This window comes from Topomyia yanbarensis, chromosome 2 (assembly GCF_030247195.1).
Source record: "Topomyia yanbarensis strain Yona2022 chromosome 2, ASM3024719v1, whole genome shotgun sequence".
In the NCBI taxonomy this organism is placed as follows: domain Eukaryota; kingdom Metazoa; phylum Arthropoda; class Insecta; order Diptera; family Culicidae; genus Topomyia; species Topomyia yanbarensis.
The window spans coordinates 57334379-57354626 of NC_080671.1; positions in this window are offsets into that span (position 1 = coordinate 57334379).

Genomic DNA, 20248 nt, shown 5'->3' on the forward strand with positions numbered 1-20248 from the left:
AGCGGGCCTCTGTGCGATTGAGGGACGGACCCTCTGGCACCCAAGTAGCCTACCTCAGGCTACTCAATGCGGATGCCAAAAAGGTAACCGAGAAAGGGAAGCTGAAGATCGGCTGGTCGGTATGCCCTATTAGTATACCCCAGCCGCCTTCAGTGGACAGGTGCTATCGGTGCCTAGAATCCGGCCATAAAGCTTACGAATGCAAAGGCCTAGACAGGAGTAAGCTATGTCGTCGATGCGGCGAGGAGGGGCATAAAGAGCGGGGGTGCACTAAGGCATATAAGTGCCTTATCTGCACCTCTAAGAAGCAAGCCCATAAACATGCTATGGGCGGACCTTCGTGTCCCTTCGGCGAGTTAAATAAGAAGAAGCCGTGAGAGTCACACAGCTAAATCTTAACCATTGTGCAGCAGCCCAACAGCTGCTGTGGCAGTCGGTCTCGGAGTCGATGACAGATGTCGCCCTATTATCAGACCCGTACAGCATCCCTGCCGGCAACGGCAATTGGGTGTCGGACGGGTCTGGAATGGTGGCAATCTGTACAACGGGAAGGTTCCCGGTTCAAGAGGTAATACACCCCTCCGCCGAGGGTGTGGCGATTGCCAAGATCAATGGTGTGTTCTATTGCAGCTGCTACGCCCCACCAAGGTGGCCAATAGAACAGTTCTACCAGATGATCGACAGGCTCTCGTCGGACCTCGTGGGCCGGAAACCGGTAGTAATAGCGGGAGACTTCAACGCTTGGGCAGTGGAGTGGGGCAGCCGCTGTACAAATAGCAGGGGTCAAGCGCTAAAGGAAGCGTTTGCGAAACTCGATACTGTGCTAGCTAATGATGGCTCCGCTAGTACATTCCGTAGAAACGGAGTGGAGGCGTGGATTGATTTGACCTTTGCCAGCCCGAGTCTGGCTCCAGGCATGGAATGGAGGGTAGACGAAGGCTACACCCATAGTGATCATTTAGCAATCCGCTTTAAGATCAACTATGGTGTGCAGCATCCGAGGGCGGGAGATCCCTGTCAGGTACGCGGGTGGAAGTCCAATCACTTCGACAGCGAAGCTTTCACCGCGGCCCTGGGACTGGAGGCCAACACCGACAGTCTAAGCGGGGATGCGCTGGTAGCTGTTCTATCACGCGCGTGCGACGCCACTATGCCGAGAAAAACACTGCCAAGAAACGGTAGATGCCCGGTATACTGGTGGAGTGCCGAGATTGCAGCTCTACGGTCAGCCTGCCTCAGAGCTAGACGTAGGATGCAAAGAGCTCGCACCGAGGATGCAAGAGAGAACCGCCGTGAAGTGTTTCGAGCTGCGAAATTAGCCCGTAACAAGGCTATTAAAAGCAGCAAGAGAGTGTGTTTCGACAACCTGTGTGAGAGTGCCAACGCGAATCCGTGGGGTGACGCCTACCGGATTGTGATGGCCAAGACCAAAGGGGGCTCCTCACCCCCAGAACGGTCTCCGGACCGGTTGGCAACGATTATCGAAGTACTCTTCCCGTCTCGAGCCACAAGCCCCTGGCCACCTGCACTACGAGACAGTGCGGGCACGGTCGAAATGGTGGCTCCAGTGACGAACGAAGAACTACTCGCAGTGGCTAAATCCCTAGCAATGAACAAAGCTCCAGGGCCGGATGGAGTTCCGAACAACGCTCTCAAGGCAGCGATCATAGCGAACCCGAACATGTTCAGGCTAGCTATGCAGAGATGTCTTGACGAGTGCCGTTTCCCCGATAGATGGAAAAGGCAGAAACTGGTGCTGTTGCCGAAGCCCGGGAAGCCGCCAGACGACCCATCGGCGTACAGACCAATCTGCCTGATAGACACGACTGGCAAACTGCTTGAGAGGATCATCCTCAACAGGCTCACCCCGTACGCGGAAGGTACGGACGGTCTGTCAAGCAACCAGTTTGGCTTTCGGAAGGGTAAGTCCACAGTGGACGCTCTCAACTCAGTGATAAATACTGCCGAGATAGCGATCCAACGAAAAAGGCGAGGTATTCGATACTGTGCGTTAGTGACACTTGACGTGAAGAACGCATTCAACAGCGCAAGCTGGGATGCCATCGCGCTCTCGTTACACCGGCTTAGCCTACCGGTGGGTCTGTACCGGATCCTGGAAAGTTACGAGACCGATGCCGGTCAGAAAAGGGTTCCGATTACCGCCGGAGTCCCGCAGGGCTCGATCCTAGGCCCGGTGCTATGGAACCTCATGTATGACGGGGTTCTGAGACTGAAGTTCCCTCCTGGGGTCAAGATCGTCGGCTTTGCCGACGACGTAACCTTGGAGGTCTACGGGGAGTCAATTCCTGAGGTAGAACTAACCGCAGAACACGCGATTAGCACGGTGGAGGAATGGATGAGCGCGAGAGGCCTGGAGCTCGCTCATCATAAGACGGAGGTAGTTATCGTCAACAACCGCAAGTCTGCACAACATGCAGTTATCCATGTGGGAGAAGTCGCGATCACTTCACAGCGAAGTCTGAAGTCTCTCGGAGTCATTATAGACGACAAGCTGACCTTCGGCAGCCATGTCGACTATACGTGCAAGAGAGCGTCGACTGCTGTTGCGGCACTATCGAGAATGATGTCCAACAGCTCAAAGGTGTGCGCCAGTAGACGTAAGTTACTGGCAGGCGTTGCCGTATCTATCCTCAGGTACGGCGGCCCGTCATGGTCAAGAGCACTGAGGGTAACCAGTTACCTACAGAAACTGGAGAGCACCTACCGCGTGATGTGCCTCAGAGTGATATCTGCCTACCGCACGGTATCACACGATGCATCCTGCGTGATAGCGAGCATGATGCCAGTCGGGCTGGTCATTCGGGAAGATGAGGAGTGCTTTGAGCTACGTGGAAATAGGGGAGCCCGCGAGCGCACCAGGGTGACCTCGGTCACCAGATGGCAGCGTGAGTGGGACAACTCCTCGAAAGGTAGGTGGACCCACCGGCTGATACCTAGCATATCGAGCTGGGTGGGAAGACCCCATGGGGAAGTTCACTTCCACCTGACACAATTCCTGTCAGGCCATGGCTGTTTCCGTCAGTACCTCCACAGGTTCGGACACGCGGAGGTCCCAGTCTGCCCGGACTGCCCAGGTGTAGATGAAACTGCCGAACACATACTGTTCGTATGTCATCGGTTCGACGTCGAAAGAAGAGTAATGCTTGACGTCTGTGGCTGGGACACAACCCCGGATACCCTTATCCAGCGGATGTGTCAAACGGTGGAGAAGTGGAACGCAGTCTCGGCTGCTACCATCCAGATTGCCAGTAGGCTACAGGTAATCTGGCGAACCGAGCAACAGACGGCGGGCACGGCTAACTAGTGATTGGTTAGCTGGAGCGAAAAAGGCCAAGCGCAAAATAAGAGAGTGAATGGTCTGTTCATGCCGAGGTAGGTTGGCGCAGCGAATGGCAACCGCGTAAGGGGTAAACCCAGCCACCCCGAAGCAAGACAGAAGAGTGAGTGTATAGGCGTATAAGTGGACTGCCTCATGCCAAGACGGGAGGGTCGTAGCGTAGTATGTTGGAACTAAGCTATCGATGCCTCATGGCGTGGCAGAGGAGTGAAAGGGTGAGCATCCAAGTCAGTCTCACACTGCATGTTAAGGGTGAGCATAAAAGTCAGCCTCACAGGTTGGTAGAGGCTAGCACAAAAGTCAGCCTAGCAAGGAATGAAAAAGGTGAGCACAAAAGTCAGCCTCGCATGGTATGTCAGAAGTGGGGCCTAAGGAAAATGTCCCACATGGGATGCCAGAGGGAGTGACAAAGGTACAATAGAGTGGCACGATTGAGAGTGAATCAGGTGATAGGGTGAGCACCCAAGTCAGCCTCACATGTATGGGTAGGGCGAGCACAAAAGTAAGCCTAGCAAGGAATGAGTAAGGTGAGCACACAAGTCAGCCTCGCATGGAACGTAAAAGGTGAGCACAAAAGTCAGCCTCATGTGGGAGTGTTTGAGAGTGAATCAAAGTGTGATTGAGAGAGCACCCAAGTAAGCCTCATACAGGATGTATGATCGCGTGAGTGAGAGTGAATGAGTACATTTAGTACAGCCATCCCCCCAGAAGTAATACCGAGAGGTAGTTCCTGGGAGGAATGATGGCGGAGCCCAATGGAGTTTAGTCGGTATTAATGGCTGGTCACCATTCGAGTCCGACACGCCCCCAGTGCACCCCGTGTGGTAGATTGGACCCTACCGTTAGCACGTGTACTGGGCTAGGACATAAAGGTCTTCTCCATTGTAAAAAAAAAAAAAAAAAAATACTTCGTGGCATTGATTTACACCGTAGCAACTTACCAAGAACTACTTACGTAGTTCCCAAAACCTTAGTCATCGCATTCTTTTCTCGTCACTGAGACAGTGTTGAGGGCTGTGGTCCACTAGGAGGTTGACAACAGTCTATTATCTTTCTGCTAACAAAATCAGCCTAGAGGCGGGGGCATCCGGCGGTTTGAAGTATCTCAACCAAGAATTAATCCACTGGGTTCCAGATCCCATGTAGTAAGAGGCGACTGAGAACAGAAGTGCTCGAATCGAAGTATTTCTCCGTGCTGAGGACTGAATGGCTGGCATGATTAAATATTCCAGTCGCACACGAAGTGTCGTGGGCAGGGATGCCATATTGAAATCTGTGTTTGGGTTAAAAAAATCTTTTTGCCATCTGTGATGACTAAAAAAGGAAAAAATCTGTGATAAATTTCCAAAAAATCTGTGAAAATTCACAATATTTCCAAAAATCTGTGAAATTTTAATCAAAATGCCAAAAATCTGTCATCTGTGAAAAAGAATCTGTGATCAAAAATTATGAAAAAAATCTGTGAACATGGTAACCCCGGTCGTGGGTATTGTCCTTGCTGTGTTAAGCGAATCTCTTACACAGTGAACGTTTGTTTCTTCGCAAATCGTGAGACTCAAATGATGGTCATGTCAGGAATGCCCATTGAAAATATAAACAGGAAATACGTCTATTGTTCGGAATATTTGCCGCATCATGAATCATCACTTTCTGATTATTTTAAAAGGTTTGTATTATACTATGACCTACATAGGTTTCCTCTCATAATCGGTGGTGATGCAAATACCCACCAAATAACTTGGGGGAGCTCAGCTATAAATTTGAGAGCCACCGAGTTGATAGAATACTTAAGTTGTACAAATCTGCACATATGTAATGTGCAAATGCCCAACATTTGCACGATCTGGCAGAGAAGGGGTGTTAGATGTAACTCTCTTCTCTGACGGTATTACACATGAGTTGGCGAACTGGTTCGTACCCAACGAGCTCGAGTTGTCGTTATCTGATCATAAGTATATCGTCATTGATAATTTCGGTTCTACTGTGTAATAATTCAATTTTAGTGCTAGAAAAAATTGGATTTAATTGCGTGAACTTAAATTGTAAATTCCCACTCCTTTTGATTAAACCGTTGATGCGTGTAGAACCTTTTCGGATTTTCGGTGAATCGAAAATTGAGTCACTTCCCACAACATCAGGTGTGCATACTTGCAGTTGCGAGAAGCGTGCTCCTTCTAATTTCATTAAAATGGTAAAAAATTCATTAAAATCAAAGAAAAGAAGCACAATCGCAGAAGTGCTCTCTTCAACAATGGTTCGGCTCATTGTATAGAGACTTCAAGTATCAATACTTATCGAGTGCAAGTACGGTTCGAGAAAGGTCACTATTCGTTGCGCTGAAGGATGATCTGTTAGAAGATCTTCACGGGTATTTCTTTTCAATCCCTCCTAATTCATTTCTAGTTTCAGTGGGTTCGGCTTAAGGTATGGTATTATTTGGTTCTCGGAGGTGTACCTGGCTGAAACAGAAAATAGAGAAGATAGGGGACTTCCGTTTTATCGACAAACCTTATAACCTTCACCAGAATAAGATATTCTTTTACATTCCGTGGAATCCCAAGAAATGTTTGAGGAGTAGGGATGTTTTGATGAGGCTAGATTTCCATAATACCAGTTCCCGGACAGTTTGCTGGGAAGTTCTGAGAACCAAGTCGATTAGAGAGAAAATACAGCATTTTTACAGTATCGACGACCGTTCTTTGGAAATTCTAGCGAAAAAGTGTGAACTGATTGTCGTTCTGTTATCTTAATATCTCTCGGGGGTGATGATATATCTGCTCATCGAGAAGTGTCTTTATTCCCTTGGGAATGAAAACTACTACCGTATTGTTGTTGGGTTGTCAACTATGGCTTCCAAAAGGCCACGGTGAAAGTTTATGAACCTCAATCGGCTTAAGCCAAATTTGAATAATAGTATTTCTTTAGGGGTCCTGGTCCTCGGGGTTTTGATATATCCGCTCATCGAGAAGTGTCTTTCTTCTCTTGTGAGTGAAAAATACTTCCGTATTATATGTTCTCTATGTCGTTATTTTCCTTATACCTAACCTTACCATTGCCCCAATACTTCCCATCAAGGAAATGATGAAAAGACAGATCATAGTACAAATCTCCGATCAACATGGGGAACGTTTGATTGTTGTGCTTTGAATTCATCTCGTCAGTAACTAGCACCAACTGGGTATGTAGTAAGACGATGTATCTAAACTCGTACCCAAATTAGCACTAGTTCGACGCAAAAAAATCCAAACAGTTCACACGACACATGTGAACGCCTAAAGCAGCTGGCTTGTCCCGAGTGATGTCCCAGGAATCAAATACAGAAGCTTTGGTTTGTTGACGAGAAAGCGAAAACAAACTCTTGTATTTTGGTTGAAGAACCAAACGCCTGGCATTATGCAATAAATTTCTGAAAGGAGATTTGGATTAAACCAACAAACCAGTTGCTTTAGGCGTTCACATGTGTCATGTGAACTGTTTGGATTTTCGTGTGTCTAACAAGTGCTAATTTGGGTAATAGTTAAGGTTCGTAATATCGACCCTTTTTGGCGAGAACCGGTACTGCGGTACTGAAGCCCTCAGTACCGGTAAAGTGGCGGTACACGAATATGTTTTTCAAATAATTCGAAAAACGCTTCAAAGTGAAATTGTATGCTCGAGCTGATGATCTTATTCTCAAATTATTGATTTGTTCTGATCAAAATAGTATGTTTATTCACTATGCTATATTTCAGTCTAAGGAGGAAAATTTGGTAAAAACCAAAATTTCTCACTAGGGTGAAAATTTGTTGGTAAATCCAGTCTTTGCACTTGAAGGCACAAATCCTTATTTCATACTAGTTGCGTTTCGGCTTCGCCTCATCAGAAACCGACACTAACTTATTGTCGAAATAGATTAGCGCCGGCTTGACGCAAATCCCTTAAAACTAAAACACACTTTGTGTTTCAATCGAACGACTGATCAAACGTGATGTCCCGTTCGAGCAGAAGTTCTGTTTATGCCGATGAGACACAGTGAAGCCGAAACTTGTCATAGACCTGCTAAGCCAAGACAAGTTTCGGCTTCACTGTGTCTCATCGGCATAAACAGAACTTCAGCTCGAACAGGACATCACGTTTGATCAGTAGTTCGATTGAAACACAAAGTGTGTTTTAGTTTTAAGGGATTTGCGTCAAGCCGGCGCTAATCTATTTCGACAATAAGTTAGTGTCGGTTTCTAATGAGGCGAAGCCGAAACGCAACTGAGTATGAAATAAGGATTTGTGCCCTCAAGTGCAAAGACTGGATTTACCAACAAATTTTCACCCTAGTGAGAAATTTTGGTTTTTACCAAATTTCTCCTTAGACTGAAATATAGCATAGTGAATAAACATACTATTTTGATCAGAACAATTCAATAATTTGAGAATAAGATCATCAGTTCGAGCATACAATTTCACTTTGAAGCGTTTCTCGAATTATTTGAAAAACATATTCGTGTACCGCCACTTTACCGGTACTGAGGGCTTCAGTACCGCAGTACCGATTCTCGCCAAAAAAGGTCGATATTACGAACCCTAACTAGTACCCAAATTAGCACTTGTTAGACACACAAAAATCCAAACAGTTCACATGACACATGTAAACGCCTAAAGCAACTGGTTTGTTGGTTTAATCCAACTCTCCTTTCTGAAATTTATTGCATAATGCCAAGCGTTTGGTTCTTCAACCAAAATACAAGAGTTTGTTTTCGCTTTCTCGTCAACAAACCAGAGTTTCTGTATTTGATTCCTGGGACATCACTCGGGACAAGCCAGTTGCTTTAGGCATGTGGCATGTGAACTATTTGTTTTTTTTTGCTTCGAACTAGTGCTAATTTGGGTACGAGTTTAGATACATTGTTTTACTAGATACCCAGTTGGTGCTAGTTACTGACGAGATGAATTCAAAACACAACAATCAAACGTTCCCCATGTTGATCGGAGATTTGTACTATGATCTGTCTTTTCATCATTTCCTTGATGGGAAGGATTGGGGCAATGGTAAGTTTAGGAATAATGTGTCTCATCGGCATAAACAGAACTTCAGCTCGAACGGGACATCACGTTTGATCAGTAGTTCGATTGAAACACAAAGTGTGTTTTAGTTTTAAGGGATTTGCGTCAAGCCGGCGCTAATCTATTCCGACAATAAGTTAGTGTCGGTTTCTGATGAGGCGAAGCCGAAACGCAACTGAGTATGAGTATGTTTATTGTTTTTAATTGCTTTGAAGTGACATGTCTCATTCCAGCAAAACAAATATTTTTCGTATGCGACACCCTATTTTATTTCGAGATCCACTTTGAAAGCAATAGCTAAGCGGTACGACTTTCGTCCACTTCAACAGGTGGTAAATATAAGATACCTTATTATCAATAGCAAAACAAAGCGAGATTGAAAGTAAATCAGAGCAGGTTACCCGCATTTCTTCTCGTCATTATCACTTCGCTTTTGCTTATGCATACCAAGGCTCGTTACTTTCCTGTACACTATGGAGTTTTGTTGACTATTCCGATCACCAAAAATTACCATTCGAAGCAGTTCACCAACTTTAAAATTGTTATCTACTGATCGCTGTTCGTTCTTTTATAGATAAAGATTTAAGTGCAAAGAAATTACAAACATGACTTAGAACTTAGGACACTGTCTCATTACGCGCCACCTATCAAATAACGGGAACCAATCATAATGTCGCTAATAAAAAAATCAAAAAAATTTACGATTCTTTTGCTGTGAATACTTCGAAATTTAATACAAGATCGTTAATTTTTTTAAACCAAATAGTGCAGGAATTTAAACATACCGTTCAGTACACTGGGCGTTAGTAATGTTTAACTTCTAGAATTATTATGATAATAGCCGCACCTTATTCCCTACAAAGGCGTGAGTTGGACGATTTATCGAGAAGATAATGAATATAATTAAAAGCCACCTTACAGACCGATATTTTGAAACGGGTTACCTATAGAGTCCTCATATTTTTAATACAATTTTTGTATGGTACCGAAATTACTGGCTTTTGTATTACGATACTAACAATGGGTCGGTATTCCCGAGATATTCGATACCGGTATTACCGGTACCACCACCCTAGTACTAGTTTGGACACATCGTTTAACTAGACAGACACCCAGTTGGTGCTAGTTACTGACGAGATGAATTCTAAATACAAACATTAATTTTAATTTAAGTTAGATCGTGTGCCATTAATGCGCAAATTTTCAATGTTCCCTTTTGGGAATTTATTGCGCAATGAGGCCCGTGCTATTTGGGCCAGTTGCTACTGATTTCTGAAGTTATACTTTGATGTAGTTCCGTGGGGAACAGAAGAAGAGTAGCAGGAATTGAATGCAAATAACAAGCCTATCAACATTTGTTCAATTTGGCAGAGAGCATACCAAAATGCTTGCCCCCTTAGAGTTATGCGTACTCCTAAAGGAACCCCTTGGTTTTATGCCGCACTTGATAGATTCAAAAGCTGTGCAGAAAAGCCAAGAATTACTGACGCAGAGTCGAAGGCATTTAAGTCGTCTCGCAAAAGTTACAGAAATGCCCTTCGATCCTCTTAGCGAAATGTCGGAAAAGCCATGCATGGCATTTGTTTGTTCTTTGTTGGAGGATCGATTCGGTGCTGGTATCTATTGTCGTGAATTGAGGTTAGACCAATCCCATTCGCTTGGTAGCTGCTGTATCGTACTCAAACTAGAAATTTTTGCGATTCTGTGTGGCATACACAATCGACACTTCAACAAGGAATTTACAGTAAATGTTTGCTCTGACAGTAAGGCTGCCTGAACATGTCAACCAGTGGTGTACCTTGCAAACTTGCGTTCAAATAAAAATTTTGCCGAATGTGAGTCCAATAATGTCAAAGAATTTGATGCGTTTTCCATAATTACCTGTTCTGACGGCACTGAGTGGACATTGCAAACTTAATTATCACATGGCTACTATTTAGGGTGCTAAGTGTTATTCGCGATATCTTTGTGAATCCGATTACGAAACTTCACATCATTTGATATGTAACTGCTCTGCAGTAATGCTAAAACAATGATAACCCAATATGGTGAAGAGTATTAGTAAGTTTAATCTTTTGTGTCGTCATTTTCCATTTTCCTACCTTTTTTTCTTTTACCCCCTTTTCCTTTCCATTGGAAAGGAGATGAGACGGCATGGCAAGACACAAATCTCCGAATTACATGGGGAACGTAGCAATCGAGTCATGATATTCCGATTCCTGATACACATGAAATTAATTCAAAATTTTGATACTGAAATAGGCTTGATTAGTAACAACTTCGAATTGTGAAAGTTTACAGCCGCAACGTGTAGTAGACACGATTGCAATTATGCGTCGTTATGGTATCGTGGTAAAAAAAATCGCGAGAATTAAAACGGATTATTTCCGTGTATTAAAAGCATAAATCACTCAGGACCAGGGAGCACTTTCGATCGCTATTTTGAGAGAGGGCCAAAGTGCACGTTTTACTTCGCATTGCAATGCGAGTGCCAATGTCGTTCTGTATCGGAAAACAGATTGCTGCACAGAATTAAATACTTGACACTACCTATAAAACGAATTCAACATTAGTTTTTCGTTAAATAGCTTAGGGGCTCGCTTAGTACCACCCTCCCCTACAAAAAACTTCGAAAATCCAGCCTCACTTCCAGACTTACCTTTATCCTTCTAATTGATGAACTTACCCTTTTTTACAAGAGTGACGCATTCCTTCAAGCTGTATTCCATGCACTTCACGGGTAAAGAAATGAAGATTTCGAAAAAAAGATCCCAAGATATGCGCCAAATGGTTGAATATTGGTTGTGATATTTCATAGAAATTAATGCTCAAACAAAACATAATTGACATTACAATTTATCTTTCGGAGAAAATGGCTAATGTACTGAATTACCATTCACGTTTTGTCATCGTTGTATTTTCCTTAGCCTCGGTCAACGGATGAGACATCATCTTGTATCGCCGCATGGTGTTAGGAGATGCTTTCCAGAGTTGAGCCGCTAGCCTGGCATGCTGCACGGTCCTTGCTAAACTAAATACGAATTTCTAAATGGAGGTGCCGAGTCGATATCAAATTATTGCTTTGTGGTTCGAGCAAAACAATTCAAACTATAAAATAACAGGAAATGTGGGATGGAAAAATGGAACCTGTTGGAAATGCTTTTCGTTTTTTTTCTCGGATTTATGAGATAACCGGTTTGTGCTAAATCTTTTTCCCAAACATAGCAGTAAAGAAGTTTGTTTTATATTGCACATGCTGCTTTTCAGCTTGTGCTGAATGATTTACACGCGGTTGGTTCCGAGCAGAAACTCTCCGCTTTTCAACGTATTTTAAAAATTTTTAAATTTTGACCCGGGCGAGATGTTTACAAACAGTACAATAAGGAATAAAGTTGTAATATTCAAGTTCTTTTCCAGTTTGAAAATGGAAGCATATCAAGCAATAAAATCAAATAACTGGAGTAGCGCGTGAAGGTAGCGATAGAAATTGTAATTTAGAAAAAAGGAATGCTTTGCAAACAAAATTTCGCTGGACGCTGGTTTGTGTTTTAATACAATAAAAAGAGTGGAAGGCTGGCGGCTCAGAAACCATGGTTTTGTTTTCAGCAACAAGGTGATCAAAGAGAAAGCGATAAATTAGCGAAAGATTGATGTTTAGCTCATTGCGTTGCTGGGAAAGAGATTTGACAGTGGTGGACAAAATAATGTTGTTTTCATTAGCTGAAATATTGATGCCTATCCAAACACGTTTTAGGCGAAATGCAACATATAGTTTTTTTTTCTTCACATACGTATTGATTACAGTATTTCTTATGCAGTTACCATATTACAAACAATAAATTATATAGAATTTAAAACAGTACAACAGGGAAACAGATCGATAAATGGAAGGTGACAATGAAAACCTGTGGAAAACAATTTCCACTCGAGCGGCAGGTTTTGGACTCATGCGATACACAATACAGGTATTGTGTTTTAGATGAGCTATATTTTAAGAACAGCTGCTTGCTGCGAACGAAGAGAAAGATTAGTTAAGAATACAAATTGAAGGATGATCTGTTTTCGATCTGTTTCTCTGTCACACTGCCTTTGTGTATAGAATCTTTTTGTGACATACAGCTAAAGGTTAGATGAATTAAATGAAATATATCGAATAAATGAATGATTTTTAACTAAAAACAAAGAAGGGATGATACATGTTATATGATATACATTAATAAATTCACAACTTTGTTTTTTCCTGTGACGGAACTCGCGGAAAAAGCAAAAAAAAAACATTGGAAAGAACCCTTATCGCGTCTTACTGTATATTAGATAGCCCAGGAAAAAACATGTTCACATCGGGAGTGCCTGGTCCAAATTTGAACCAAATCGAATAAGTCGAACTACCGGATCAGCGTACTTGAAGAATGCTTGAGATTTCTAGATACTTAACTTTTCCAACCCGTTAGCTCTTTTATTGTTAGATGGCACTATAAGCATGAGATTATCATGGCAAGTAAAAATGATAAAGATAATTTTATATCCTGGTAAATGAAAAGGCCGCTAGGCGGGTTAAAACAGATGCTGGCGATCGGTAGGCTATTGAAACTTCGATTCGATTTCAGTATGTCTCATCAGTAAACAGAACCTCTTCGCTTACGGAACATCGTAAGTTAGAAGTCGGTTTAGTGTGTTCACAAGTAGTGTTTCCAATTTTGAACACAACGTCAGCCCGGTGCATTTGTCAAGTTCCGTGGTTCTGAAGAGACGAAGTCGAAACGCAAACACCTGGACTAATTATTGAATCTTTGTTCTAGGCTACCCACCGTAACTTGCCGTTTACTGTAAAAGCAGTGTGGGCTACAACTTTGGTGAAGACTGTCATTAAATTCAAGTTGCTTACGGGAAGTTTTCTAGACCCTAAACGAAGTGATGTCTGAGTCAGTGTTGCATGGAGCTCAACAGCGCATGATGGTGAAGCAGTAGTCGATATCCACGAATTTTACTTTTTTGCGAAAGATTAGCAAAATAACATGTGGGGGAGAATTGTATTACATAATATGAGTCCTCTCTTACCTACAAAATATTAGAATTACTGTAAATTCTTGTTCTACAACTTTGTGGAAGACACCTAGTTTCTATCCCTCGTCCAATTCGTTAAAAGTTCAATAACTTTAACTAACAAAGATTGATTCATTTGCAGTTTCCCGCAAAGTTTTAGATAATACAATTATCCTTCTTATTTTCGTTTGGCAGTGATATTTTTAGTGTATACGGTAGAGTGACTAGATAAAAATAACTCCCATCGGGTCACTCCTGAGTCGATTCCTAATCCGACCATGTAAGTCTGCTCTAAGTCTGAGCAAAATGGGACAAGTGTAGCTTCCGGACCAAAATGTTCGAATTTTGCATGAGATTTTTCGACAATTTATGGCATCAATTTTTGAAATAATAAGTACTTATATCTTTTTAATAATAGACGCTAGAGTTTGGATGTGTTAGAAGAAAATGTTGGTCTTTAAAAACTCTCAAAATCATCGGAAGGATATGTTCGCAAAAAGTGAAAACTGGAAAAGTTGTACTGAAAAATTGGGTAGCAAAGGGTGTCTCACTTCAATTTTTTTATATACAACTATGTTTATTTAGGCCCAAATGCGGTAGCTTTACGAGGTCGATTATTCGTTGATAATTACATTTTAGGTATTTAGGGGCGTCTTACTCCCCTCTTAAGTTAGTAGCCATATCAAATTGAGTCACTAACAAAACGCTGTAGGAAATAACCCATTGGGTATTGAAATTTGGGTAGAAGTAGTTTAGAGTGAATTGTGTGTTTTTATCGCTGTAAGTTTTTCGAAAATTGAAGAAACTGGCGTCACCCGAAAAGTAGCGTCTCGAATTGATTTTGCACAAGCACCTGGAAAATCATCAACTTTCTCATCGAGACATCGGAAAACAACTCGGAATCGTGCAGTCAACGGTGAGTCGTCTGATTCCTGATTGCAAACTCTGAACATCGAACGGAAGGAGTAATGCGGTCAGAATGGATGTCCTATTAGTGATCAGGATCACAAGCGTATAGTGAAAGCGTTTAAGCGGAATCCCAATGCTTCGGTCAGGGAAGTAGCCAAATGTGTCCAAGTCTTTCGTTCAGAGAGCCAAGGACCGGGAGGGACGTATGGAACGTACAATGTGTAGAAGGCTCTAAATCGTGACGAACGGTACAATACGGTGGGAAAGTCACGGGCCCGGAACCTGTACACCCAGATGCTGACGAAGCCTCATTGTCTCATAATGGATGGCGAGACTTACGTTAATGCGGACTTCCGTCCGGCAGCTTCCAGAACTACTGTTCTTCACAACCCAGCACAAGTTTGATGTTCCGGAGGAAGCAAGGAAGCATAAACTTTCACAGTTTACCAATAAATACATGATTTGACAAACGATCTGCTCATGTGGTAAACGGAGTGCGCCGTTCGTGACTACCGGGACTGTAAACGGGGAGATCTACACCAAGAAGTGTCTACAGAAGCGTCTGCTTCCTCTGTTGGAAGAACACGAGGGTCGAAGCCAACCGCACCGGAACTAAATCCCATCGACAAATGCTGGGCAATTATGAAACAAGCACTACGGAAGCATCCCGTACGGTTATGGTATTGAAGTTGAATGAAATGAATATATCAAAAGCTTATTAATGGGTTATATTTTATTGTCTGAATGTTTGAAAATGATCGGTCCACTAGGTAATTTTCCACAGCGTTTTTTCCATGATGCCTTTTTATTTAAATTTTTGTCCCGGTGGACAATATATAAGATATAGTTTCGTTCTCATGATAACATTTTGCGCTTCACAAGACAATACAAGACGTTTCTAATGTGTAAATAGTCGGTAGGGTGGTTCTAAATTTATTAAAATCAGAACATTTAAGAAAATAAAATTTAAAAAAAATTGTTTAAGACACTAGAGCTCTATGTCGTTTTCATTTTCAAGAAATTTACCAAAAAAATTGTATTTGTTTAACTTTTGCAGATTTGATTTTTCGTTAAGATTTGGAAATATTTTCACATATTTTAGGGAGAACTATTTGTCTCAATATACTGAACCTTCTTTCGTTAGTTAGTCGTATATACATGTTAATAAAATTAGTCTATTTTTTGAGTAAATATTGCAAGAAATACAAAAATATCGTATTCGCCATATTTTAAGAATCTATGCTAAAATATGATATTTCATATGGAAGCAACCGTGTTTAATGTTAAGCCGAAGATAAAGATATTTATAAATATTATGTGTTTTATGTAAAATTGTAATGTATTGTAACTCCCTCGGCATGATACTGTATCTTGGTCCGGGGCCTTTTCCACCAAAGCAGTATTACAGTGATTATATCACAGAAACTTGGGATACGATTATTTTCTTTTTTGTTAAGCTACATTGTGATCAATTTTAGTACTTAATTTGGCGACCTTTATTATCCACTGCAATGGTCAAATAATATACAATGTGGGTTTAGGGCCCAATTCTCTCTGAAGGTACCCTTCTTTTATTGCTACATTTTAAATTAGATCCATGTTAACACTCACTAACACAAATTGCTTATTCTCTCATATACACACGTGGCTTTCGCGATAACACAAACCTGGTCACAAATGCCCGCGATCTCGCCAACATTCAAACACCATGGTAATTAAGTGAACATTTGTACCTAAAAATTTACTAACGCGGTCTGAAGCATCAACCCACCGCTCGCGTAATCATGCATCAGTCACGTCCGGAAGTCTCTACCCTTGGTTCTATCAGCCCAAACTCATGCAGTTAGACCAATAGAAATAAAAACTAGACAAGATGTCCACGCGCGATCATGCGAATGGCCACACGCCTATAAAAATAATGTATCCACGCGAAGTTACATACACACTAGCACACGCGATAAAAACGTCAAACAAACGCTCGAGTCCTTCCCGATCATCCACGCACAACCACACCCACGATCTTGCAAACAGGGTAACACCCCGGTGACTTAGTGAACGCTTTAGCACTTAGAAATTCACAAACGCGGTCTCATGAGTGAACCTCCAAATACCCGTGTTCGCGCGATCATGAATCGGTTTCGTCCAGAAACCCCTATTCTCGGCCCTAGTAGTGTTAAGTTCAATGCCTTTAGGTGGACCAATCAAAAAGATGATGCTCATATCCGCAAACATACAAATGCTTGAAACCTTCGCGATCATCCACGCAACATACACCCGTGCTCTCGCAGACATGATAACATCCCGGCGATAATATGAACGTCTCAGCAAATATAAATATTCAAACGCGGTCTCAAGCTTGAACCTACAGCCCCCCGCACTCGCGCGATGATGAATCGGTGACATCTGGAAGTCTCTATCTTCCATTCCAGAAGTCTAGGTCCATGCCTTCAATTGAATAAATTAAAAATGAAAGCTGTCATATCCACTGGACAACACGTTCCATGACATGACCGGGAACTCTAGTTATATGGAGTAACTCACTCCCTGTCAAATTGTGATCCGTACACCGAAAACTAAATATCAGAATGACGGTTCGCGTGGCGATCCAAGAACATACACGAATATGTGAATGGCAAAAGGTTTTAATATAGAATTTATTCACGCGAAGTTACATACACGCTAACACACGCACACGCGATCGAGCACGTTAACGTACAAATGCTCGATCCCTTCGCGATGATACACGCGATCGCGAAGTCCTTACGCTCGCACATACCTGAACCGTACTATAAATATCACATACAATTGGCCTAATTCAGTATTTTAGTGGGCGCCATTGCCTGTCTCGTCTGCAATTGTAGTGTGTGATTCTGACGGGGAGCCCTTCCGAGAACCTAGCTCTACAGCTCGACTAGGACAACTCTCGAAAAAAAAAAACTGTAATGTATTGTAGCTTTGAAACGAAGCAAGTTTAGTTGTAGGTGTATAAGAACAGAATATGCGCCCTAAAATTATCTTCAAGTTTTCCAAAGGTTACTCTAGTGCAAAATAAAAGCTACAAAAGTTATATAGATAAAATAGTTTTTTTAAGGAACATCCTAAAGCTTACGTTTGGATTTATTTATTTATTGAAGACAATCAAGTTCTATTTCGAACCGTTAAAGGTTCAAAGTTTTAGCTAAAATTAAAACCATCCTAGCTTCTGTTCAAATGAAAAGAAAGGCTTTGGAAAGTATAACAATTTACCTAAACATATTAAAGGGTTAAGTCTCGACAAACATATGATTACGGCTTAAAAGCCAACTGTGAGAATTCTCTTTGAAAGGAAATTCCGGAAAACCCGTTACTGGCTAAACACAGTTCATAGCAGTTAATGAAAGAAAAAACTTTTCTCTTTTTTTCCTACCAGTATCTGTGATTGGCGAGTAATGGTTTGTTCGGATTTTTTAAAAGAGAATTTTGACAGTTGGCTTTTAAGTCGTAATCATATGTTTGTCGAGAAGTTATTTAGTTTTAGCAAAAAGCTAAAATTCCTGCTAAATTTACATTCTGGACCACTGTGTACTGTGGCCAATCAGTAATCGATTTCAACGAACTTTGTTTTTCGCGAAATAGTGGTTGGGTTTAGCCGATTAGTATATTTGAAAGAATTCTACTACATGATATAATTCATTTTTAAATTGAAAATTTTAGTTCTACATTTCGCCACATAGAGTGCGACAACTCTAACTTTTAAACGGAAAGAGATAGATATTAGGTGTCTTCCACAAAGTTGTAGATCATGCCCTTCCCAATAATTCTCGTCAACGTATCTATATTATATATATCTTCCTTTAAAAGTTAGTGTTGGCACCTTTTATGGAGTGAAATATGGAACTGAAATTTTGTAGCCAAATGATGACTTATATCGTGCACTAAAACGCATCCAAATATATTATTCAGCATATTCAGTTAAACACAACCACTATTTCGCAAAAAAGTAGTAGTATACAGTGTCATCTAACCGTGCTTTTCTTCATGTAAATTGTCGAAAAATTCCATACAATCTTCAAGCACGTTGCACAGTGGTCGCAATGGTACCAAAACGTGCGTTTAATTCATTGTGCTCTTGGAGTTGATTTTAGTGATTTGGTGTGCTAGGAACACTTTTTTGAAATGTAAACCCCCATCTTTTGATATAAACTGAATTGTGATAAATCCACCTAAAAGTGAGATACAAAATTTATTTCTGCTACCTTTCGAGATAGAGTCATGATGTCAATGACAAAGTTGTAGAAAATTTTACTACGAGAAAACTTGCTAAACATGCAAACTCTCCAAAATGTAATGGTGTTGAGATAAAGAGCGTTGTTCGTGGAAGGCGCCCAGAATATCATTTTTTCATTATAACTTTTTTCTGAGATTTTTTCAATTTCTTAAATGCTCTAAGAAGTTGTTGGAATCGAGAAACTACAAATATTTATCGAAGACATCAACATTTTTTATTTGAAAATTTAAGAGTTATTGAATAAAGTAGTTTAAAAGTACCGCCATTTTGAATGTCAATTACCAGAAGATGTGGAAATATGTGGAAGACATTTCGATTTTATGAGAAAGACAGTGAAAAGTATTACAAGAAAAAATCCTAGTCACAACAGGCATCAACTGGCCTGTATGTAAAAATTACTTTCCAGCAATGCATGTTTTGTATTTTGTAACGAAATAAGTAGGGCTTTTTCAACATCAACTTTTTTTAGTCATTTTTATATCCGTGAAATGTTCTAAAAAATCATTGGAAGTATCAAAGTACACATATGAATCCAGAACTCTCAGTTTCTGTAATTTCAAACTTATGACCAAAAATTAACATAATTTCGAATATATACATAGTGGAATTAAATGGAAGAAAACCTTTGAAACATAATTTCGAATGTTAATATCTACTTGAAGACGTGCACAAATTTTGACAGAATTTGCAGGAGTAAGAACCATAACCAAAAGTATTAGATGACGTTTTCACGAAACGATTACATATTGCATTTTAGGACCAGACTTGCCAGACTTTCCACGTCTATATTACAATTATTATTATTATTAAAATTTTAATTTCAAATATTTAATCATTCAATGTACGCTTAAACACGCATTTTGAAGAATTAAACGCAATTTTAAAAACAAAAGAATTAATGGACATTCTGGCCACGTAATTGTTACATGAAAACGGCGTACACCTTTTTGCTATGGTTTTTAATAGATTCAAAACAAAAAAGCTTCTGAAATCTCATGTCAAATATTCTTTGACAATCTACCTGACAGTAATTAGAGATTAGAACGGACGCATTTTACACTATTAGCGTCTACTTCGGAGAGTTTTTGACATTTGTCAGTCGGTCCACTTAGCGAATCAAATTCGTTAGATGGACAGAGGCTGTGGTCCAACCTGCGCATCACGACTATACTTACATTTGTTATCGTGTCAATTAATGAATAATTCGTAAGTTTCAGATAACAGAAACTAAGAGTTCTGGATTCATATGTGTGTTTTGACATTTCCAATGATATTTTAGAATATTTGACGAATAGAAAAAATCACCAAAAAAAGTTATGTTGAAAAAGTTGTACTTATTTTGTTACAAAATACAAAACATGCATTGTTGGAAAATAATTTTTACATACAGGCCAGTTGATGCCCGTTGTGACTAGGGTTTTTCTTGTAGTACTTCTCACTGTCTTTCTCGTAGAATTGAAATGTCTTCCACATATTTCCACATCTCCTGGTAATTGACATTCAAAATGGCGGTATTTTTAAACTACAGTAAAATTTTCTACAACCACCATGACTATCTCGAAAGTTAGCAGAATTAAATTTTCTATCTCACTTTTAGGTGGATTTATCACAATTCAGTGTATATTAAAAGAAGGGGG